Genomic DNA, 24,899 nt, shown 5'->3' with positions numbered 1-24,899 from the left:
ACTTCATCTTAAATGTCACTTCCTCTGAGAGAGAACTTTCCCGACTATCCCCAGTATTCAAGCACACACCTCTCTCTCCATCAAAGGACTTGGCACAATAATCCACAATTATTTGGGAAGCTGCGCTGAATGTCCATCTCCTGGGCTTAAACAAATTCCAAGAAGAGGGGACCCCGCATCCTATTCATCCCCCTAATCCCAGGACGTGCGCACTGCCTGGCACAAAGTTAACACTCGTAAGAGCTTTTTGAATAAATATTTACAGGTGGCACAGAATAACCAGGAGCATGAACTCTGCAACCAAACCGAGTTCAAGTTCTAGCTCAGTCCCTTGTAAGCTTTGTGATTAGCAAGCTATTTTTCAGCACATTTTCTTCCTTTTAAAAGTAACAAAACCCACGCCATCGAGGATGGAGAGCTACCATATGGAAAACGCTTAGAACAATATCTGGCACACAGCATCCTGTTCTGTCCTATTATTATACTATTAGCCACCGAGACAAAATAACATGGTTAGGTGTGAAAGTAGCTGCGATGCCTGCGAAACCTTCACAGCCTGGAGTATAGTAAACACTCATTAAAGAGGAGCTACCTCTCGGGGTGAACAGACCCAGCTTCTCTCAGCTCTCCAGCTTCAGAAACTTTCAGTCTCCTCGCCCCGCTTCTCGACTTCCTTTCCTACACTTCTCCTCAGGGGCTGCCAGGCTTCCCCTTCACTGGCTGCTGCAGGGCCTCGGGATAAAAATCGAAAGCCTCCATCTCCAGCTATTTCCCCAAGTCCAACCACTCCCTACCCCCAAGCCACAAAAAAATCACTTTTACAAAACCAGAGCCAGGCCAACTCGGTCCTTCGGACGACGCACTGGAGCTGGAGTCGGCCCTAAAATCTCCCCCGTCCCCTCCCGGCGGGGTAAGCCAGCCCTTTCCGTTAGCAGAAGGCCCGGGGCAACGGGCCCTGCCAGGGCACTTGCCCCGCGTACTGCGGTTTTCCGCAGGGCCCCGGCTGCTGCGCCTGGGAACCGGCGCTAGGAGCTGAGCTGCGACCCGCAGGCACTCGGGGCGGCTCGTCACGACACTGAAGGGGCCCGAAGTTTTGGACCCGCGCTGCACAGCGGCCGGGCGAGCCGCCGTGAGGGAGCGCCGCTCCCGTGCGCCGCCGGGCGCTGCAGCACGTGCGCCGGGCTCGCCCTCTCCGCACCGCGGGGGGCTCGGGCACACCTGCACGTCCTCTCCAGCGCGGCGGAGGCGTCGCCGGCTTTCCGGGCTGCACGACCCTCCAGAGCCGAGCCCGGAGGGCGCGGGGCTGCGGCGCGTCAGCCCCCGGGCCAGGGACCCCGCAGTTCAAAGTCACAGCGCACCGCCCCCCGCGCTGCTCCCGGCCGCGCTCGGCTGCACGGACGCCGCCTCCCGGGGGATGTCGTCCAGGACACTCGGACTTCAGGCGCTTTCGCCCTCGCGCTGCAGGCAGACGGACCGACCCGCGAAACTTCCCGAAGTGCGGGGAGCGGGGGAGGGTCCGGCGGCCGCGCGCGCGCGCCTTTGTCGCGGCCGCCTCACGGCCAGCCCCGCTGCTCCGGCCGCCCGGCGCTCGGCGGCGCCCCGCGCCCCCGCCGCCCCTCACGGCCGAGGCCCCCGCCCCGACCCCGGACCAAGGGAGGCGCCGGGCGGAGACGCCGCTCGCCTCCTCGAGGAGTTCGGCGCGCCCCGCGGACGACACTTACTCTCCACTCAACTCGCCGGCACGCGAGGCGGGCTTGGCGGCTTCTGTCGCCGGGGCTTTTAATCTCCAGAAGCTGTGGCCGACAGCTCCTTCGCCGCCGCGGAGGCCCCAGCTGCGCTCCTTCCGGCCCTGCCGCGGCGTCACCTCGCGCCTGCGCACAGCGCCCCCTCCCGACTAATGACAGGAAGAACCATAGAGGCACGCCGGGTGCGAGGGAGGAGGGGCTGGGGGACTAAGACCATAGAGAGGGACGCCTGTCCGCGGCCCCATCCCGCTCTCTGCACACTGAGTCTTGACTCCCCCTCTGGGCGGGAGGACGAAAGGGGCTGAGACTGCCTCCCCGCCGCCCCCGTGGGGGGTTCCTGGCGTCCCAAAGTTGAAAAGGGCGTGGGGGTAGGTGGCCGTGGAAATCTCTTGGGTAGGCACCTATTTGCCTCCGTTGCCCTTGACAAGTCATTCTTCCATTCAGCACATATTTTCGGAGGGCTTCCTGTGTGCCAGGCCCTGTTCTAGGCATTGGGGATACGAAGGTATAGAGGTCCCTGTTCTAGTGAGCTCATGGTTTAGCGGGCAAGTCAATAACTAGTGAACTAACCAGTGAACTAACTAACTAAAATATTGGCTCAGACAGGAAGTATTTAGGGGGGAAAATAAACACGGGAAAAATAAAGCAGGGAAAGGGAAAACAGCATGGCTGCAGTGCGGTGAGACAGACAGGTAGTGGTGGGGAATGGGGCTGGCGAAGTGGTAGGGGCCCTAATCTTAGGTCTTAAGAAGGAATTTGGATTTTATTCTAAATGTCATGGAAGCTGCTAGAGAATTGGGAGCAGGGGCGTGAGTGTATCTGCTTATGTTTTGCAAAGATAGACTCTGAAGAGGTAAGATCAGACAGAAGCAGGAAAGCAAGTTAGGAAGCTATTGGAGGGTCTAATTGAGAAGCGTTGGCGATTTGGGCTCGTATGGTCAGGGAGGAGGTGGTGAAATATAATCAGATTAGGGTTTTTGGGGTTTTTTTTTAAGGTAGAACAGAGATTCATGGAGGGACTGGATGTGGGGTGAGAAAGCAAGGAAGGAGTCAAGGATAACTGCAAGGTTTTTGGCTTGTGCAGCTGGGTAAGTAGTGGTTCCATTCACAGACGTGGGGAGAAAGGAGAACAGATTTTGGTCAGGGTAAGGAGCAGCGAACATGTTTTAGACATACTAAATTGCCCACAAATCTTAAGTAGTGATGTCAATAGGCAATTACAGTCCTGCATCGCTTAAGGGAGGCAGTATGTTCTAAGAAATGCGTCTTTAGGCGATTTCATCATCGTGCAAACTTCGGAGAGTGCGTTACGCGAACCTAGGTGGTACAGCCCGCTACACACTAGGCTGTGCGGTGCATCGCCCATCGCTCCTGGGCTACAAGCCTGTACAGCGTGTTACTGTACTGAGTACTGCAGGCAATTGTAACACAATGGCAAGTATTTATGTGTCTAAACATATCTAAACATAGAAAAGGTACGGTAAAAAATATGGTATGAAAGATACAAAATGAGCCCTGGCCAGTGTGGCTTACTGGGTTGCATGCTGGCCTGCACACCAAAGGGTCACAGGTTTGATTCCTGGTCTAGGGCACATGCCTGGGTTGCAGGCCAAGTCCCCAGTAGGGGGCACACAAGAGGCAACCACACAGTGATGTTTCCTTCTCTTTCTCACTCCTTTCCCCTCTCTCTAAAAATAAATAATTTTTTTAAAGATAAAAGATGGCTCACTTGTATAGGGCGCTGCTGACCCCACTCCATCCTATCGAGATGCCACAGGTAAGCCCACACCCGCCCTCCCATTGAACAACAAAGCAGGAGAGCTGAAAAGGGAACAGCCTTTCAGACATCTGAGCAGTCCTACCACAATATTTGCCCAATCCACTTAATGCCTACGAGTGATATTTTTCTTTAGATTGATTCATTTTTTTGTTAAACTATGTTTATTTTAAAAGAAAATGTCATTTCACTACATAGAATACAAGTCTCACTTTCCATAAGCAGAAAGTACCCATAAAAATAGATCCCATGAAATAAAACGACATTACTGAATTTTTAAAAATTAAACCGATGAGCTACAATAAAAATTAAATTGGGGGCATTAAATCAAATGAAGGTGTGATGTGTATATCTGAAAACAAGCTCCATTAAGAAAAGAATGGAATTGTTTGTAAGCAATCAGAAGTAAAGGGATATTTGGTCCCTATTTTTTAGTTTAAAGGAAAAATGAAGTGCTGTGCCAATAGGAGCAGTCACTTTTTTGTTGTTTGTTTACTGCATCAAGAATCAAAAAGGGCAAGGCATATCTCCCTGCAGATGAAACTATTGTCAACAATGATGCTTTGCTATTGTCCTGGGGAGAAGCACGGAAGTTCCATCCACGGAATGCCGTGTCATCTGTCCTGCTCTCCATCCCTGCAGTCAGGGCTGAGGTGTGAACCACGCACAGCACCCTGAGCCTGTCCCGTGAGTCATCACAGCGCTGCTTCTTTTATTTCATTTTCTCGTTACAGTTAGTAGAATGTGCCTGTGACCTGCAAAGTCATTCGTGGTAGTGGAGGGCTGCTGTTTTCACAATTCGTGCATCATCGCTTTGTTCCCAAGAGCTCACCTGCGGCATTGCCGTCAGCTTTATCTAGATGAAGCGGTGCTAGTCTGGCCGTGGGGGAAATTATTCCTGAACTCTGCCCGCTTTCAGAAGTAGTAATTTCCTGCTATTCTGGCCCATTGCTTTTTTTTTTTTTAATCAATGTTATTGCAGTGTAATTTATATGCAATACAATGCACCCAATTTCAGTGTATGTTTCTATCAGTTTGGGCAGATTTATGTACCCATGCAGCCAGCACCATAATCAAGTTAGGGATCATTTCCATCACTCCAAAATATTCCCTTGTGCTCCTTCCTACTTGATCTACCACCCTCATCCCTGGTGCTAGGCAACCAATTATCTGTTTTCTGTCCCTTTAGATTAGAATTGCTTTTTCTGTAGTTTCAGATAAATGAGATCATAAAGCATGTACTCTTGTGTCTGGTTTCTTTTGCTCAACATATGTTTATTTTTCAGGTATTTTTATTGTGGTAAAATACACATAAATTGATCATCTTAACCATTTTTAAGTATAGTAAAATGTTTTGCAACCATCATCACCATTGATCTCCATAACTCTTTTCTTTTTGCAAAACAGAAATTCTATACCTATTAAACAGTAGCGCCCCTTTCCCCCCAGCTTCTGGTACCCCCCATTCTACCTTCTGTTTCTAGGAATCTGACTACTCTAACTACCTCTTTTAAGTGGAATTATACAGTGTCTGTCCTTTGTGACTGGCTTATTTCACTTAGCGTGATGTGCTCTAGGTTCATCTGTGTTATAGCCTGAGTCAGAATCTTCTTTCTTTTTAAGGCTGAATAATATTCCATTAAAAGGATGGGCCATATTTTGCTCATCCATTCACCTGTTGATGGACACTTGGGTTGCTTCTACGTTTTAGCTCTTGTGAATAATGTGGGTATGAACATGGCTGTACAAATAGCTCTTACAGCCCCTGCTTTCAGTTCCTTTGGGTGTATACCCAGAAATGAAATTGCTGAATCACATGGTAATTCTATTTTTTAACTTTTGAGGAACTATCATATTGTTTTCTACCTTTCGACATTCCCACCATCTGTGCACAAAGGTTCCAATTTTTCCAGATCCTTGCTAATTCTTGTTACTTTCTGGATTTGTGTTTTCTTTTTTTTAAATAGTAGCCATCAAAATGGGGGTGAGGCGGTATCTCATTGTACTTTTGATTGACATTTCTTTAACAATTCATCATTTTCAGCATCTGTTCATGTTTTTATTGGCAGTTTGTATATTTTCTTCATAGAAATGTCTGCTCAGTCTTGTGGTCATTTTTTAATGGAGTTGTATGTTTCTTCGTGGTTGAGTTTGCGGGGTTCTCCAGATTTTGTTATTAGCCTCAGGTCAGATATATGATTTCCTAATATTTTCTTCCATTCTGTGGCTTGTATTTTTATTCTGTCGATATTGGTTTCTTAGGTACAAGTTTTTAAAATTTTCATGAAGTCCAACTCGCCTATTTTTTTGGTTGTTGCTGTTGTCTGTGCCTTTGGTATCATAGCCAAGAAATCATTGCCAGATCCAATATCATAAATGTTTTGCTGTATGTTTTCGTCTAAGAGTTTTATAGTTTCAGATCTTCCACTTAGGTCTTCAATCCATTTTGAATTTATTTTTGTGTAGGGAGTTAGTTAAGGGTCCAATTTCATTCTTTGCATGTGGCCAACATCTTCCCAGGACCATTTGTTGAAAGGCTCTCCTTTAGCCCATTGAATCGTACCCTCCCTAAAGCCTGGGGTCTTCTTAGACACTGCAGCGACCCACCGAGCCAGCGGTGTGCTGGAGCAGCTGGAGCCCACTGTGTGCAATTCCTTCCAACTCCCTGTCCAGTGAGGCCACGCTGGTAGCTTGAAGGAGGCCACGGCGGGAGTGTTTACACCATAGAAATCAGCAAAGGCGGCACACCTGAGCTCTCCCCACGAGCCAGGCGTTGACCTTTTCCTAGTGCACCATTAAATCGGGTGGCTGCTGCTGCAAGGCAGAGATTTGCCTCCCAACCATTTCTCTGATCTCCAGATTTTTCTCCCCTTGCCACTTCGTAAGATCTGACCCATTTTCCTGCTCTGTGTGAATTTTTCCATTCTGGCTTCAGGTCAGGATTGCTCTGACCTTCCCGTAAGCTTCTTGGCCATTAGTCTACTTCACATTAGTCAAGTAGAATTTCTAGACTGAGATCATTAAAAACCGTTGCCAGTCCTGGATTTGAAATTCGAGAATTAATGATGTATGTGAACACCTGAAACGAGGTAAAATTTACAATTGCATTTGATGATAAGCCTAGTAAGGAATGTGTTTGTAGTGAAACATTGAAGTGTGAGGCACTGAACGCTATGTGTGGACTAAAATTAAGTATCACTTCCACTTCAGTATTGTAACGTTTGTGGCTATGATTTACTGAACACAGTTCCAAATACATTTGCAGCTCTAAGTTTCATTTGTTTTTAATTTTACCTGTTTCAGCTGACAGTGGAGAACTTAGTCTCTTGAAATAAACATTTACTAAAAACTGTTAAGGTCACCCTGGCTGGTGTGGCTCAGTGGATTGAGCACCAGCCAGCAAACCAAAGGGTCATTTGATTCCCAGTCAGGGCACAGGCCTGGGTTGCAGGCCGGGTCCCCAGTAGGGGGCGTGCAAGAGGCAACCACACACTGATGCTTCTCTCCCTCTCTTTTTCCCTCCCCTCCCCTCTGTCTAAAAGTAAATAAATAAAATCTTTATTTAAAACAACTGCTAAGGTCTATAATATCATGTAGGATAAAAAACTAGTGACCAGTTCCACAGAAAACAGGACTTTGGAACTCATAAGCTTTGAAACTGTGGTAGTGCCTTAAACCGCAAAAGCGTTTTATTGTCCCTCGTGACCCTGTGAGTTGACTGGACTCAGCCGGGCAGTTCTGTCCCTCATGCTGTCACCTGGGACTGCATCCTCTGAGCGGAAATGGCTGCAGTGCTCACTGGCTTGGCTCACGGGTGGGGCTGGCGGGTGGCTGGAGGCTCAGCCGGAGCCATGAAGCAGAGGGCCCTGGTTCTTCTCCCTACGGCCTTCCATGTGGGCTGTGATTCTCAAAGACATAGCTGGATTCCCTGACGGAGCATCCCAAGAGCCAGCATTCTAAGAGAACGAAGCGGAAGCCGCCAGTCCCAGCGCCTCGGCTTGGAGTTCTCAGAACACTGCGGGTACCGCATTCTCCTGGGAAGGCGGGTGCCAGTGTTCCGATGTCCTGGCGTCATCCGGGCAACAGAGGAAACCACAAACGGATAGGAGGCGCTAAGGAGGCAATGATGTGTGCTGCGATCTCAAGGGTGACAACTACAGAATAAGGAAATTAGACGTGTTAATAGAGCGGAACTAGAATAATTAAAATACTCAGTCCAATCTTAAAGCAATAAAATTTGACATGAATGATAAAAGCGTGTGGAAAAATTCCACATTTGAAAACGAAATAGCATATTACTAAGTAACTCAAGTTAAAAAATGGAAACTACAAAGGAAGCCAATCAAGATTTAGAACAGAGGGATATAAAAATTGCTTCATGTCAACACACCACAAAAGAAGTACATAATGACAATTGATTAGTTTAAAAGCGTTTATTAAGAAACAACAAAGTCTATTGAACTCAAGAGGCAAACCCAAAGCAAGAAGAAGAAAGAAAATAATAAAGATAAGGTCAACTCAGGAGCCAATCAGATAGATGTTGGAGGGGGAAATAAAGAGAAGATCCTTTGAGTCTTTGATTTCTTGAAGACAATTAAGGAGATGGATATAACTCAGATCAAGAAAACAAAAGTTGAGGTTGAAATCAATTACAAACCCGACAAAAGTCATATCTATATATATTCTTACAAGAATAAAATCAATAACCTTGATTATTGATTATATAATCAATAAACTTGAAAATTTACAGGACACGGTATTTTGGTTTGTGTTCTCCCTAAAGACCCTGACATAAGGATTAAAATGCAGGCGGCGTTTTGGGGACACGGTGGGAAGTGATACCCATGGGGAGTGGGGAAGCGAGACAGGAAAGGGAGCTAATCAAGCATGTTATCAAGCCAGTTTCCTTTGAAGCTTAATCCCATCGGGGACTCTGGGAGACATGCAGAGAGCATATCGAAGTCAGCCCACCCACGAGGTGAGGATGCTGCGGTTTAATTCGCTACCTCACTGCCTGTCTTTGCTTGCGGGCTGTTTCCAGGGGCGTCCTCCCTCCAGCACCTCTGGCTGGGCCTGTGCGTGGTCCGAGTGTGCCCCCAGCAGCCGGCCAAAGAAGCTCCAGGGCCTGGAGCTGCAGGTGCTCACAGTAAGCTGCCTTTGGAGTGGACGTGACTGCCTGGGATCATTGGTGAGGCACGGGCAGCTGCTCCTCCGGGTCACATGTGATTTCCCAGCACCCACTTGTGCCCCATTCATTCTGCCTCGCCACTGGTTCTTCAAAGTGGTGGCCGGTCATGATTTCTTAAACAAACAAACAAACAAACAAACAAAGTCAGCCCTGGCTGGTGTGGCTCAGTGGATTGAGCGCTGGCCTGCGAAACAAAGGGTCTCTGGTACAATTCCCAGTCAGGACACAGGCCTGGGTTGTGGGCCAGGTCCCCAGTAGGGGCACGCAAAAGGCAATCACACATTAATGTTTCCCTCCCTCCCTTTCTTCCGCCTCCCTTCCCCTCTAAAAATAAATAAATAAATAAATAAATAAATAAAATCAACTTTAAAAAAACAAACCTTAGAGCAGGGTCACTGGGATAAACCACAAGTCCCCCTACGGCAGCCGGCCCTTCACTGTGTGCTGCAGCTGATGAGCGTGGCCTCTCTCTTCCTCCACCCCATCCCTCATCTCCAGCCTGCACCTCGTCGATCTAAACTGATTGCTGGGCAGGGCGACATGCCTCTCTGAGAGGTCTGAACCCCGCTTACCAAACGCCCTTGTTATGCCTTTGTTCTTGCCCTTTTCTGGTGGTAACTAGGCACAGAAGCCCCGAGACCCAATTCAGCGACTCTCTGGCGTTCCAGACATACCCGTTCCTATTCGCAGCCTGCATCAGCACCGTGGCTCCCCATGACTGCTGGGGCCTGGTACCCCACCGACGGAGCAACTCATTTCTTTGCCTGCTGGTCTGTTGGCCTAAGGAAGCCCAAATGACCTGGTGGCAGTCACAGCTTTTGGCCAAGTGGAACTCTTACTGTGTGCCCTGGTATACACACTGCCACTGCCTGTCTCCCAGGAACATTCTTCTCCGGGAGACTGGCTCTGCCGCCACCAAATAAGCCCCCTGTGTCCCTAATGGTGGGGGACACAGCTTCAGATTTGAAATCAGCCCATCAGCCCATGAGTCAACGGCCAAAATGGACACTCCCAGGCTTATCCTATTTGAATCAACATCTATTATAAACAGTCCAAACAAAAACTATGTACAAGGATAGGAAGGCTATCTGAGCAGCAAATGACGTGTCTTTGAGTGTTTTGTTTTTGTTTCTATCTTCATCTAAGGGGCTGAGCTAAGTGAGCACCATTGCCACGGTGATTCTGAGGTTCTGTGTTGCTATGGGGATGGGATTACATGATTCAAATGCACAGCATGTCCTATTGCTAAGGGGATTACAGGGGTCCTCACCCCTCTATCCGGGCCTGCTTTGTCAGAGATATTAACCATGGGGTAGAATGGGCCTGGAGCCCCAGGGGCCAAGAGAGAGATGGGAAAATCAGCTCTGTGGGCGGTTTGCGAGGGAGTGAAAAATTCCACTTGCTGCTTGACCTCGATGGCCTCATGGTGGCAGCCAGCAGCATGGATGGTGTGGTCACTGGTGTCTTCAGAAAGCTCGTTCCAGGATAGGAGTCAGGGACTGCCGTTTCACAGGGGCCTGGCGGGATCATGGCTAGATGGCGGGCCAGGGGCCGCTGGCGAGCGGAGGCAGCTAGGGGGCTTGCGAGCCCGCGAAGGTGCTGGGCCCTTTCAGACCTGTGGTTCAAGGACGGGCCGGAGCCTGGGTAAAGGAGGCACAAGGGAAGTTTCTGGGACCATGGACAACTGCATATCCTAACAGGGTTTAGTCACGTGGGTGTATGCACTTGTGAAAACTCACCAAATTGCATGCTTATGTTCTGAGCTTTCACATCACATGTTAATTTTATCCCAATAAAACCAACAATTCAGACTAGACCGGGAGAAAGCCACCTCGGAGAAGCACAAGAGAGCAACCCTGGAGTGTCCAAAAACTTACTTTTCTGTGGTGAAGAGAGAGGCTGGCACGTGCTATGGCGTGTGTTGCCTGCTCTCCAGAGGCCGCGAGCGCGCTCTGCGGGCCCTTGACTCCCGTGCACGTCATCCGCCCCTGCTCTAGCCTCTCAGGGTGGTGTGTCACCTCGCTCTCCTCCCTCAGTCCCCGGGGGTCTTGCCATTCTCAGCGGCCCTCCTCCATTCCAGGACAGGGAAAGGCCTCAGGGGGCGCAGCGGGGTAGAAGTTAGGCAGGCAGGGCTCTTATCCAAACGCTGGTGCTCGGGGCTGCAGCTTCCCCAGGTGGCGCCTGGGGTGAATGGGTCTCACGAGGGGACAGAGCTCGCTGGGGGCGTGCTGGACGCGCGGGAGAGTGGGAGCCGCGCAGGGGAGGAGACGCGGGTGGGGTAGGGGCGCTGCCCGATGACGTAGGGCACGGGCATAAAGCAAGAACATCGGCACGCGGGCCTCCGTGGCTTCTGCAATATTTGGGGCGGGGAACAATAAAGGAACAGATCAGGTGGGGGCGTCTCAGGAGGAGGTGACCCAGTTGAATACCAGCTTGCCTCCTGCATCTCCAAGCGCTCTGCGCCTGAGCTCTCGGGGCCTCAGTTTACACCTCTGTGAGTTGAGGGCCACGGGCGTGGAACTGTGGAGGGAGAGAAGGGGGCCGTGGCGCAGCTACCAGAAGCGTTGGAGACGCCGCTGACCCTCCTGCAGCCTGGATTGTGCGGGCGGCCTCATTGCGACATTATCTGGCGTGTTTTCCTGTCGCCTCTTGTTTCCCTATAATTTGGTAGTTCAGCCCCGAGGCTTGGGCAGACGCAGGTTGTTGCCGTTTCCAAGATGACTCAGAGCTGATGTCGCGTGCAGCCGTAGAGGTGAACAGGGTGTCAGGTTTTCTCACGTATTTAAAAAGATGTCAGCGGTCATTGCCTAAGGATTCATTAGGGGTTGCCAAATGATGAATATTATAATTCTATTAATTCTTAATTTATTGATTCTCCCTTATCCATTATTTGATTACCCCATATCAGTTATTTGGTTACCCACCGGTACAATTTAGATACGGAAGAGAAGACAAATGTTTTATCTCCCCCCCTCCATATATATCTGCTTTCAAAATAATGATTTGGTCTCCTAGCATCTTCCAAAGGCAATTAATAAATATTTTTGACTGTGTTATCAAATATTTACATTTTTGTAATCTGATTTGTGAGACATGCTCTCTCCTTGTGTGTTTCTTAAAATGAATGAGATTGAGCAACTTTTCATATATTTAAAGAATTTGTCTTTCTTTTCCTGTGACCTGTCAATTCATGTCTAATGGGCATGCTTGCATAGGGTTTTGTCTTTCTCTAAGTTTAGGAACATCTTCTATATTACAAATATTAACCCTTTGCCTGCGATGTACATCACAGGTATTTTCCACAGGAAGTCATTTGTCTTTTTACTCTGGTCACAGGCTTGTATGCTACGTAAGTGTTTTCAGTTTTCATTCAGTCCAATGTGTTCATCTTTCCCTATTATTGCAAACAGATTTCGGGTCTCAGGGACGTTCTCACCGTTCCCAGTTACCGAGGAATTTCCCCAGCTTTTCTTCTGGCACTTGCATGGTTTCAGTTTTCATTTTACACTTAAATCTCTAACTCATTGGAAATTACTGGGTATTCGGCATGAGGAATCTATTTAATTCTATCACTGTCCATAGGCTGGCCCGTCACCCCAGCGTCGCACACAGAAAGTCCTTTATCCCTCCCACCGGCCTGAGACGCCGCCTTCGCCCAGCAAGCACTTGTCCTGCATCCACAGTTGGTTCTGTTTCTGGATTTCCTCCCCCTGCCTGTGAATGCGCCAGTGTCTCGTTTTGTGTCGATTTTTCATTGCATTTTTTTCCATTCCCATTAACGCCCCTTATACCCTCTTCCCCCTCCCCCCACGCCTTCTGCGACCCTCGCGCTGGTGCTTGCTCCGTCTCGTCCAAGTGTGTTTTTGCCATTTAGTATGCCTTGTAATTTTTTGTTGAAAGGTGGGTATGATGTACACTGAGTCCTCACTTAAGGAAGCCGATAGGTTCTTCGACTTCCAGCAAGACAACTATAATGAAAGCAGTTTTACCATAAGCTGATTGCTATAATGAGAATTAAGTTTCTACATCATCTCCTCAGCGTTATACCTAAATGACATTAAATGAAACAATGTTGTTTGAGGACCTGCTTGTACTGGGGGGAGAAAAAAACCACACACACACACACACACACCCCCCCAAAACACAACACCCTGCTGTACGGTGACCTTTAGCAAGGCGGGGTAAGGTGTGGGGTACGCAGAAGCGTTCACAGGGCCCACTCAGGAGCCTGTGCTGCCAGTTTCCCAGCCCCTCCCCCGCCCCTAGTGGCACCGCTCGGATGAAACCCCAGCAGGGCAGGCTCTGGTTAAGGAGCTTCTCCTGAGGGCAGCCCTCATTAGGAAGAACGGAGTGCTCAGCTGTGTTTCAGATGGAAGCAGGACGGGACTTTTCTCTCCTGGTCAAGCTCCCAGGGGTAAAATTCACCACAGTGTGGGGACCTCCCTGGAGCTTTTGACCCTCACACTTGTCCACTCTGGGCCTCCAGCAAGTTATCGATCACAGTCCAGAGTTTCCTACCCCAGACTGGTCCACATGCAGGCTTCTGCTCTGGTAAGTTGTGATTCTCTGAATCTGCCAGTTTGTCTCTCCCATTTTGGGGACGGCGGCTTGCCCTGTGACCTCACTTCCCTGATGGATCTAAGACTTGTTGAGCTTTTAGTTTGTAGTGTGAATAGAGAGGCAACTTCTAAGCTCCTTACAACTGCTGTATCATTTTAGATATCTAGTTGACTAGTTGGGGTTTTGGATAAGTGAAAACACAATAGTCTTGGGGAGAGTTAATCCAACCCTGAAGATGCCTACAAAAATATCAATTTTAATGGAGGACAGCACAGACTTCAGAAGAAGGCAGATTTTACTTCAGTACCTGACACCCACATAGTGGGACTGCGCAGGATTTTTTTTTAATCCTCATCCAAGGACATTTTTTTCATTGCTTTTAGAAAGATAGGAAGGGAGAGAGAGGGGGAAAGAGAGAGAGACAGAGACCGACAAACCCTGCCTGGTCGACTCCCACACACACCCTTACTGGAGGTGGAAACTGCAACCTAGGCATGTGCTCTAACCGGGAATTGAACCTGTAAACTTTTGGTTCCCAGGACAACGCTCAAACCAGCTGAGCTACACCAGCCAGGGCTGTGCAGAATTTTTAAAGTAAAGGGTAAGAGATTTAGTCGTTTAACTTTTTCTAGAAAGAGATTTCATTATGAGACATTGATTCCCTAGTTGAAGCCTGATGAGACCAAGGGTTCACATTATTGAACTACGGGGCTTTTATAATGTCTGCATTGTGATATTTTAACTGTGCCATCATTGGCTACTTGTTAAATTATTATTGATTGTCTCAAGGACGTATGGGGCTACTTTACTCCTGGGTAAGATTCCATATTGGGAAAGAGATTTGAGGCTGAACGTGAGACTCAGGGCCACTCCCCAGGACAATATTTCTCACAAGAAGGAGTGATAAACCCTGTTTTATAGTTGCTTTAGGGGTGCCAAGTCCCCCTCTCCAAAGGAGGTGCTGCTGGAACCCCATCAGTTCCCATAGACCATGGTCCAGGCTTCAACTATAGATGAAGGAAACAGATTCTACCTTGTAAGCTACGTACTCTGGATTCAAGTCGCTCGCTTTCTAAATGTCTAGTCTGATAAAGCTGTAACTCCTGGCCCAACTCACATAAACTACTTGGCTAGATTGAACCAGTGGTTTTCAGCTTGGGGCAATTTTGCCTCTCCCATCTCCCTGGTGACATTTGGCAACATCTAGAGAAGTTTTTGGTGAGAGGTACATATTTGACTTTTTTCTGGTTGGTCCTAACTTAGAAGTGGGGGCAAAAGTTAGGGAAGCTGTCAGTTATTGATTAAACCCCGGTGATTTAGGGCCAACTATTACAGAAGTTACTCTTTTGCCCTGGCTGGTGTGGCTCAGTGGATTGGGCACCAGCCTGCGAACCAAAAGGTTGCTGGTTGGATCCTCTCTCAGGGCACTGGCTGGGCTGTAAGCCAGGTCCCCGGTTGGGGGCGTGCAAGAGGCAGCACATCGACATTCCTCTTCCTCTCTTTCTCCCCTCTCTCTGAGAATGAATGAATGAATGAATGAACGAACGAATAATAAATATTTTTTAAAAGAAGTTACTGTTTAGCTTTATAGATTGTTCTAGAGATAGCAATCTGGCTTCCTGGGCTGTTTATTGTAGGTAAGGGTTTGGTTTCTCCTGGGGTAGGTCGGAGTACTGTTTCTATATATGGTCTGGCCATTGTCCATGTTGCATATTCAGAGGTACAGCTTCATGATCGCAGACATAATATTTAGGCAGTGTGTTCCCTGAGATTTGAGAACTATTTCAAGGATTTCTGCAGAATGAAAATATAGAGAAAGGCTGCCTCTGATTCTTCATCTGGGAAATGGGGATAATGATACAAATTTTGGGGATTATCACAAGGACTGAAGGGTAGGTCTTCACAAAAAAGAAAAAAGTCCCCTTAAGGACAGTGGAAGTTCTGGGCCAAGGCCTCAGACAGGTCCACGTTGGACTTGCAAGGCAGGGGCAGTCATAAGCTGCAAGCCACCCCTCTGGCCCCCGCCGCGGGGCTGTGAACAGGTCAGATATGGCGGAAAAACGCCAGGGCGACTGCCACCCAGCCTCCACGTGGAAAAGGGTTCGTTCACGGACCCCTCGCCCGCCCATCAGGGCCGCCACCGTACTCGGCTCCTGCCCAGTCCACGGAGCTGTGCCCACTGCCACGTCCTCCGCCACACCTGCCTCCACCGTGGCAGGAAGTGCCTTACGGCTTATCGGAAGTGCGTCGCGCGGAGGCTCCCGGGAGTTGTAGTTCCGCCCAAGTCCTGGGGTACCTACGCAGTGTTGGGAGGTCTCCGAGTGTGATCTGCGCACTTCCGGACCCCAGGCTGGTCTCGGGTGGCCAACACCTGGACCTGCTGGGTTCCGAGGCCTCCGTTGCACCTCGGATTGGCGGTTGCCTCTGCGTCAGGCTGTAGAGCGGACACGTGTGGCAGACTCCACGCCGCGAAGGGTGCTCTGTGCGGGGTCCGGTGGGCAGCTGCGTCTGACGTCTTCTGCCGGGGGTCGGGGTTCCTGGCTGGTTTGGGGCGGGGGCGCAGGCAAGCCAGGTCTTACTACTTCTCTGTCCTCCTGCAGCTCGGCCACGTCAGAGTTCACCATCTGCAGGGGACTTAGTGACAGCCTTGGCTGGGTGAGCTGGGGGCCAGCTCTTCCCCCGAATGGTGACCCCTGTTTCCCAGTGGTAGATGTGTTTCCGTCCCTAGACCCCGAGTTTATCTGCCCATCCAGGTCCACTCCGCTCAGGTGGCCAAGCCTCCTTTGGGCAGGAGGGACTGCTGAGGAAAGGACCCGTCTCTCCGACCCTCCTTCCTTGCGGTGGACCCCACATCGCAGCCCACGGTAGGCTCTGAGCTATGAAGGCAACGAAGGCAGGCTGTGAAATGATTGTGGTTTCAGGGATCTACAAGTGTCTGTCTTCGTTCGGCACACCTTTATTGAGTGTCTGGGTCAGAGTCCCAGGGAAGCACCGGGTCCCATCCTTGGCTGGGGTCCTGTGTAGCTCTGGGTCCCGTGAACACGAAAGGGCTCCCCAGTGTAGGTGCCCCGATGCTTGTCTTGGCTGGGTGAGTGGACCCAGGGAGGGAGGGAGGGAGGTCGGTTCCTGCCGGGGACGGCATGACGAAAGATCAGACTTAAAAGATGAGGATGAGCGGGAGCGCTGAGTTTGGCGCCACGGAGGAGCCCCTGGGAGGTGCAGCTGGAGGCGGCTCCGGGAAGTAGCTTCCTAGGGGGTGCAGACTGAGTCCTGTTGGTGCCTGACGCAGTTACATCTGTCTTTGGGTCAGACTGTCCCAGCGGTGAGTAGAGGTGGTGGCGGCTGAACTAAGGTAGCGAGGACAGTGAGTAGGGGACTGCGTCTCGGACTCGGGAAGCTGTGGCTGCCCTACCTCGGCGAGCGGAGGTGGGGCGGCGTGAGCGCGTCGGTGCGCGGGGCGGTGAGAGGCGGCGGCGCAGTTCCGTGTAGACCGTTAGGCTGGGGCACGGCGAGGGCGGGAAGTGGTGCGAAGATCATGGCTCTGTCTGGCTTTGATGCTTTCTGGACCGAGGTGGGACGGACTCGAGCTGGGGAGGCAAATGAAGTTGGAAGTGTAATTTTAAATCTTGACCAGGCCAAACGTATCAAAAATTTTTTTCCATTATGACTTGAACTTGGATGTTATTACAGGTTTTTCTTACTACGAAATAATTCTTTTTAAAAAACACCAAACTTCTATTAGTAACCCTATTCCATCTTCCCTCCTGCTGCAAGGAGGTCACAAGTCCTGAAATCGCTGTGCCCTTCTATGTTTTTATTTACTTACTAGGTATGAATGTAGCTGTAAACATTACATGTGGTTGTTTGGTCTGTTCATTACCTTTGCCTGTATCTTTTTAGGATTGTCTTTTTCTTATTTATTTTTAGCATTTTTTCATATATTCTAGGTACAAATCCATCTTGGCTTATGCATATTACAAAAATCTCGAACAGGATTTGATTGTTTCTTTGATGGGGATATTTTTGAGTGTGGATCCATTTCATTTTCTATTTAGTGGTTTATGCAGTTTTCTGTTGTTTTGTCAGTTTTGTAATATATATTTTTCTAGAAAGTTGCCCAATTTAATTTCAGTTTATGACATCCTATTTAGAGTAGTCTAATAACTTAAAAATACCTCTGCTGAAATTGTCTCCTTTCTCCTACCTAAATAGTGTATATATTTGCCTTCTCTTGTTTTCCTGATCAGTCATGCCTGAAGTTAGTCTATTTCATTAGTTTTAAATACAAACCAATTATTTTATTGCTGTTAATAATCCTTTCAAGAATTAATTTTAGTTTTTTGTTGTTTTTTTAGTTTGTTGTTGTTTTTTAAATTTTATTTATTTACTTTTAGAGAAAGGGAAAAGGAGGGAGAAAGAGGGGGAGAGAAACATTGATGAACGAGAGACACATCGATCGGCTGCCTCTTGTACACCTCCAAATGGGGACTTGGCCTACAACCCAGGCATGTGCCCTGACTGGGAATTGAACCAATGACCATTTGGTTCACAGGATGGCACTCAATCCACTGAGCCACAGCAGCTGGGGCTTTTTAAAATTTTTTATTGGGGCACAATTTCAGACTTAAAGAAAAGTCACAATGGTTGGTAGACCAGTACAAAGAATTCCTGAATGCCTTTCATTGAAATTCTAAAATTTGGGATGTCATCCCAAATACTAACATTTTACCACATATTTTATGGAGAGATTCAAGGGATTTCAGGGCTGACTAAGGGAAAGATGGAAGCATGAGGTGACAGGGGCACACACAAGCTCATGGCAGGGCGGGGGTGCCCCGGGAGGTATGAGATCCCCCAGGGGCTGGCGCCTAAGGACCACTTCCCAGAGGGAGGAGGACAAGAGAACCCCCTGGCACCTCTGGGTCCGAGCCCCGTGGGGTGGCTGTAGCTTTGCGGGCAGTTCTACCTGTGGCTGACCAGCACTGGGTGCAGCTTCACGGAGCGGGCAAGGCAGGCAGGTTCTAAGCGACTGCGAACTGGCTGCTCTTTGGGCTGTGTTTAGGACATGCCCATTCGCCATTCCCTTTGGGGCTGCCGGTCTTTTGAGCTTTGGTCTCAACCAGCTGAGAAGAAATGAACGGCCTGGGGTCACTGTGCAGAGCCATTTTCCTTCCGCCCAGTTACACAGCAGCCTGCTTTATCCATCTCTGCCTCCACGCCGTGCCTGCGTGTGCGCCCAAGCCCCTTAAGGTGCACTTCCCCAGCACGAGGACAGGCTGTCACCGCGGCACGGTACAATCACGATCGAGATCAGGAGTTGCCCGTTGATGCGGTGCCTTGATCCGGCCCACGGATCTCAGGCAGACGTCGCTGGCCATCCCAGCAATTCCCTCTTCTTGCTAAAGGAATCTCAGACCACACATCGCAGTTTTTCCAACTCTCTTTAGTTTCCTTCACTCCATAACAGTTCCCCAGTCCATTGTCTCTAAGGACACTTACGCTTTGAGGAGTATAGGCCAGTTGTTACACAATGATCCTCAGGTTTCATCAGGAGTAGATTCAAGTAAAATATTTGTGTCAGGGTTGTTTTGTTTTTTGTTTTGTTTTGTTTTGACCAGCTCTCTCATTTCTTTGGTTTCTTCTTTTTAAACCTCTGTTCCTACTTGTTTCTTTCCTTTCACGTATTCTGGGTTTACTCTTTTTTTCTGTGCTCACCTCCTGAGTTGAACGTCATTAACGTTCAGTTTTATTTAATGCATATATCTTAGAGCTATAATTTTCCTTCGAGTGTCTGTGTGTAATTATCCACCAATTTTGATAGGTAGTATTTTTGCGGCCGTCATAAATATTTTTGCATTCTTTTTATTATTTTCAAGTCCTGTTGCTTTTAGATTCAGAGAGAAGCATCTATGCAATGTTGATTTTTAAAATGTTTGCTGAGGTTTATTTCTTAGCTGACTTGTCAATTTTATAACTACCCCAAATGTGCTCAAAAAGAAAGTATATTCTCTAATTATCAAGTACATTCTTCTGATTCAATAGCTCAAGCTATGAAGTTATTCACATGTCACGCATCCTTATTTTTCTTTTGTATCCTAGGTAGCCATTTCTAAAAATACCCCCTAGAATCTTTCCCTGTGGCCGAAAGCTTGTCGGTTTCTCCCGTTTGCGTCAGTGTTTGTTGTCCGTGTGTTTGAGCTGCATATGCATTGTTTGCATTTATTGGTGACCCAGACCTAAGATGGGGTTGGCTCCTGGTCCCTGCTCTGTCGCTTTGTCTCTTTGCAGTGGGTTGTTCTTTCTTGCTTTTTGTACGTCTCATTTTTTTTTTTTTTAACGAATTCCGGACACTGTGTGCCAGCCAGAAGAGGCTTCACCTCGGCTGCCCCTGTGTGTGGGCTGCGAGGGCAGGAGGTTGATTGCGTGGAGACTGATCAGGAGTTGAGTGGGCTGGCATTTGTTGTTGCTATGGTTACCACCAGGCCACTGCTTTCTTCGCATCTCACCGGCATTGCTCTGTGCACTGAGTGGGCTGATTACCGTTGCCACCAGGGCGCGGGCTTCTCCTCCTGATGCCCCCCCTTGCCCCTCAGTGTTGGCCGGCCTGGTGGGGGAGGGGCAGGGTGCTCTTTCTCAGGCTCGAGCAGCCTCTGGGTCCCTGAGTCTCAGGGCTGGAGCTTGTGGGGATGCTGTCACCCCCCACATGGCAGGAGGCTCTAAAAGTGCAAGCCAGGACATAGGCCAGCCCCTGACCTCCCCCTGCCAGACGCGGCAGGTCTTACCTGGGCTCTGGGACCCACACGGTTGGCCCTTCCCAGAGCAGCATTGGGCTTTTGTTCCTCAAAAAGAACTTTCTGGAAAGATGACACTTCAGGTGTTTCCCAGGATGGCAGCCGCTCCCCTCCTCCAGACCGGCCCTACCCCAGGAGTCTGTCTCTGGCCAGCGCCAGCCCTTACCTCCCTCCTGAGCCCGCAGCGGAGGACTGTGTAGGGTCCCTAGGGCCACGTAGCAAATTACCGCACGTTTAGCGGTATAAAGCAACACTCTTCTCTGAGCTCAGAGTTCTGCGGGCAGCAGCTTGGGGGGCCATGGCTGGGCTCTTTGCTCAGGTCTCCCAAGACCAAAATCCAGTCAGATGGGCTGGCCTCCCACCTGGGACTCTCCTCCAGGGGGACAGTCTGCTTCCGGCTCATTCAAGGGCTGACAGCCGGTTCCTGCCAGTGTGAGGCCCGACGCCCCGAGTCCTCGCCGGCTGCCACCTGAGGTCCTCTCCCAGCTCCTCCTCGCACAGTGTGTCCACTGTCAAGGCCAGAAACGGGACATGGGAGCCATCTTGTGTTCACTCTTTCTGACTCTCCCTTCTGCCCCGACTTGCTTTCTGACTCAGAGGTAAAGTGAAAGTGTCCTGCTGATGTCTTCATGCGAGTCTCACCGCGTCGTCTGTGTATTTTCAGGTGTTCTTAGTGTCTTTGCAGAGGCTCAGAATCAGACTGTAGCTGAGGGGCTCAGTCCTATCTGCCCATTCAAGTTCACTCTGCTCCCCAGAGTCGGAGCTGAGCGCGTAGCTGAGGGTAAGTTCTCAGCAGGAGAGCAGGGCTCAGCAATGTTGGCCCCGGGCCTGGAGCCCCGGGAGCCCCAGGAATAGAGAAGTGTCGTGAAGGAGGAGGCCCGGAGGCCAGCAGCGTGCTTTGGGCGGGGGCTTCGGCAGGGCAGCGTAGGGTAGGGCCGCAGTTGGTCGCAGTATGGGGCAGCCTCCAGAGACGCATCTTAAAACAGCCCTGGGCCGCTTGCGGACAGAACGGTTCTGGGTGGTGCCATCACATCAGGGGACCCTCTAGGATTCGGGTTAGGGAAGTTGTACCCGGCGGAGCGGCGGCTGGAAGTCAGACGTGGAGGGCAGGGATCCCTGGGACGCAGGACGGCCTGGACCACTGAGGTCCCCCCACCCCTGTGCGCGCTCATTCCCTGCTGCCCGGGGCCAGGAGGTCTAGCTCATCCATCCTGCTGTCACCTCCATGTGTCACTACTTGTGGTGCAAGAACCACCTCTAGTGAAGCCAAGGCACCAGAGTTGCTTTCTTAACCTGAGAGTATTTCATTTTTCCTTCTCCTGTTAAAGATGGAAGACAGTGGGCAACAACGGGCGTGAGGAGGTGCTCACAGCCACCCAGCTCACCAGAGGCGCGGCCCACGCGAGCCCCCAGGGCTCCTGTCCCGCAGGTCCTGCTGGGGGCCCCTCCCCCAGCCACGATGCCCCCTCAAAGCCCACCGCCTCCCACCTCCACCCCTTCCCACCTTCTCACCGGAGACTTCCTCTCCTCCAGGGGAAGGGCTCTGATAGAAGGTTGCGGAGAGAAAACCCACAAAGATGGCATATGTATATTCTTCTGAAATATTTACACATTAAACAATGAGTGTGTTTATTGTTTTAAAAAATAGGAAATGCCACTTTGTAAAAACAAACCAAATCCTACCACGCAGGGGTAACCATTGTTAACATTTTGTGTGTTTTCTACGGAAGTGTTCCTTATATGTTTAGGAAAACCCACTCCTGCGCAGAGGTTGATGTTTCCAAACAGGAAATGCAGGAAGTGTCCCCACCCCCTGCATTTCACCCCTGCTCTCTCGCGTTTCCTGGGGCTGCAGCCACAAAGCACTGAGGCTGAGGGGCTTACCGCAGAAATGTAGTCTCCCGTAGCTCTGCGGGCCAGAGGTCCGAGGTCCAGCGGCAGGCAGGGCTGGTGCTCCGGGGGCCGGGAGGGAGGGTCGGCTCGAGGCCACTCCCAGCTTCTGGAGATTCACTGCGATCTTTGTGGCTCCTTGGTTTCTGCAGCATCGTCCTGATCTCTGCCTCCGTCTTCATGTGACATTCTCCTTGTGCCTGTCTGTGTCCAAATGTCCCTTTTTCACAAAGACACAGTCACATCGGATTAGGGCCCGCCCTCAGGACCTCATGGGCACTTGATCATCTGCAAAGACTATTTCTAAATAAGGTCACGTTCGGAGGCACTGAGGGCTAGGACGCCCATATATATTTTCGGGAAAACGCAATTCAACCTGTAACACCTCCCTACCAGGATGATATGCAGAGAAATTGCAGTTACTCAATCACTTCAGGTTATAATGAAGAACAGTCTCCCCTGACTTGTCAACAGCCTACCGAACATTTCACGCGCATGCGCAGTTCAAACTTCTCCCTCCTCCCAGCGGAGCTGGAGTCGAATCTCTCCAGGGGAAGGCCCTCCTCCTTGACGCTTCCCTCTCATTGGACTTTTTCTTTCTCCTCCCGGATCAGGGCATGCGGAGGGGGAAATACGGTCATGCATCTCTTAACAACAGAGGGGCACAGTTTCTGAGAAACGTGTTATTAACGGATTTCGTGACTGTGCAAACATCATAGTGTACACTTCACACACACCTGCGTGGTCCAGCCTCCCTCCCGCCTAGGCTGCGCGGTGCAGCCTGTCACTCCTCGGCTACCTGCAGCATGTTCCTGTACGGAACAGTATGAAATCAATGAGTCACGTGTTTCCATGCAAGACGATGACAGTTACGCCCTCGAGAGAGGCGGTAAATACGAGACGGGCGAGGCTGCCAATGCAACAGGCGAACTTACAGCGAACTTTTTTTTTAAGTACACAGAGTGCATTCTAAAACAACGGAAGAGTAAATACATAAACCAGCAACATTGTCATCTATTGTCATGATCAAGTACGTGCTGCACTTTGATACACCTAGCAATGCAGGTCTCTCTATAGCAGCATCCCCACGAACACGTGAATGATGTGTTCCTAGGATATGACAGCTCCGAGGTCACTAGGTGACAGGAAGTTTTCAGCTCCATCATGCTCTTAGGGGACCACTATCACATATGCAGTCGTCATTGACTGAAAGGTCGTTATGCGGTGCATGACCGTAGGGGCAGAGGAGCACAGGTTTCTCCTTGCCTGGCGCTATTTGTAGCTCTCACTGCCTAACCGTGGCTGCCCTCAATTATGCAGGAGGCCACGCGATGGCTGATGGCCATTTGTGGGGCACACAGCCTGCGACAGCAGCAGGGGCTCCCTAGAAGACTTTGTGCACACCCTGCTCTTGGCTGCGCGGTGCCCCCCACCCCGGGCGGCATTCCTCGCCCAGCAGGCGGCCTGCCCAGTCACTGTCCCGGCAATGCGGTTCAGGCCCACTCCGCTTCCTCGCCACCTCTTGGAATTTGCATCCTTGTTCCAGAAAAGGCACACAGTACAGGTGTCTCTCGCTCCTGTCCCCTCTCCTCGCCTGGCCGCCACGGGTGGCTTTAACTGGCTTCTAATATCCAAGTTCCTCAGCTGTGAAGCTGGCACCTGTTTCTGGGTTCTCCCACACCCCAAACTTTCTCAGACGCGCTCTCGTGTTTCGCTGCTGTGCACCTAGGAGTTTCTGCAGCTGAACACACATCCAACCTGGGGGTGCGAGGTTGCCGGCCCACTTTTTGCAGCTCCATCCCGTCTCCGTGGACAGTTCCCTTGGAGGCCCCTCTCAGCTCAGGAGGGAGGACAGCCCACCCGACACTCCTTCCGAGGGGATGGCTCTCCTTCAACTGCTTCCCTCAAAGGGAGGGGTCGGCTAGGGGATGCCCAGCAGCTGCTCCTTAGAACTTGGAGGGTTTGGGGTTTGGCCGAAACTCCCAGGCTCCTGGGGGAATCCCACCCACCCACCTGGTACCCATCTGTGAGTCATAATGCTTCTGAAGCTGCTTTTTTCAGTTCTGATATTGCTGGGAGAACTTCCCGTGTCAGATATTTCTTCCATAATATTTTAAGTTGATTCATATCTTGGCATGCTTTAACTGTATCTTGGTTTATTAACCGGTCTTTTATTTTTAAGCACTTACGTGGTCTGATTTAAAAGAAAAATACCCCACCCCCTTCAGCACTCTTGCTGAAGTCCCTGTAATTCTAGAGTTTAGCGTCTCTGCAGAGCTCCTGGATCAAACTCCAGGGCGCCTCTCTCCTGCGCAGGAAACAGACCTAAGACCCACCTTGTGTTTGCTGAGGAGACAGGTAGGCCTGGGGCCCAGGACAGGCCTCCAGTCGCAGAAGAGTTGCCCCTGAACCTCCGTGTTCCTCCCAATGCAGCCAGATGAAGGGAGAAGGAGGGTTCAGGAGAAGTCATCAGATCTTGTCCCATATTTGGTAAGTGGCAGAGCCAGACCAGGACCGCCCCCTGGGCAGAGGTCAGGTATGGCCAGGACAGCTCTTAGTAAAAGGCGGTGTTGGCAAACGGCAGCTACGAGAGGAGAAACGAACGAAACTCAGCAGGGTCCACGGACAGTGTTGGGTGCCCCTGGTGAATGGGGCTCCACATGGCTGGGCTAAGCCCCCTTAAACAGCCTTCACAAACGCATTTTATATTTCCCTGGGAATTTCCTCAAGACCAGGGCAGGACTGGTGATAGAGGCTTTGGGTTAGAAGATCAGTAGGTTACAGATATTTTAAAAATAACTTTTCACAGATGATCATATACTGAATGCCCATTTCTCATAGAAAAGGGTAAAAAATTCGCCTCAGCGCAAAGAAAAAAAAATGTAACGGTCATGATCCAGCTACACAAAGCAAACTGCTCGTAGGCTTTTGCCTCCGTCACCTGAGAG

The 24,899-nt window shown here is 50.1% G+C and overlaps 1 protein-coding gene across 1 annotated transcript in view; it reads right to left on the bottom strand.

Moving 5' to 3' along the window:
• RNF216 (ring finger protein 216) overlaps positions 1–1,856 on the bottom strand; it is a 103,859-nt gene extending 102,003 nt beyond the window's left edge. Inside the window, exon 1 of the mRNA XM_054571572.1 lies at positions 1,722–1,856. The gene's annotated coding sequence lies outside the window, so the exon portion shown is untranslated. The remainder of the gene's footprint in view (positions 1–1,721) is intronic.
• Positions 1,857–24,899: the final 23,043 nt, after the last annotated feature.

Source organism: Pteronotus mesoamericanus, unplaced genomic scaffold (assembly GCF_021234165.1).
Source record: "Pteronotus mesoamericanus isolate MK-2021 breed Mesoamerican mustached bat unplaced genomic scaffold, CSHL_Meso_final contig_1, whole genome shotgun sequence".
Classification (NCBI taxonomy): domain Eukaryota; kingdom Metazoa; phylum Chordata; class Mammalia; order Chiroptera; family Mormoopidae; genus Pteronotus; species Pteronotus mesoamericanus.
The sequence above is the reverse complement of the archived record's forward strand: the minus strand, read 5'-3'. Positions and strand labels throughout refer to the sequence as shown.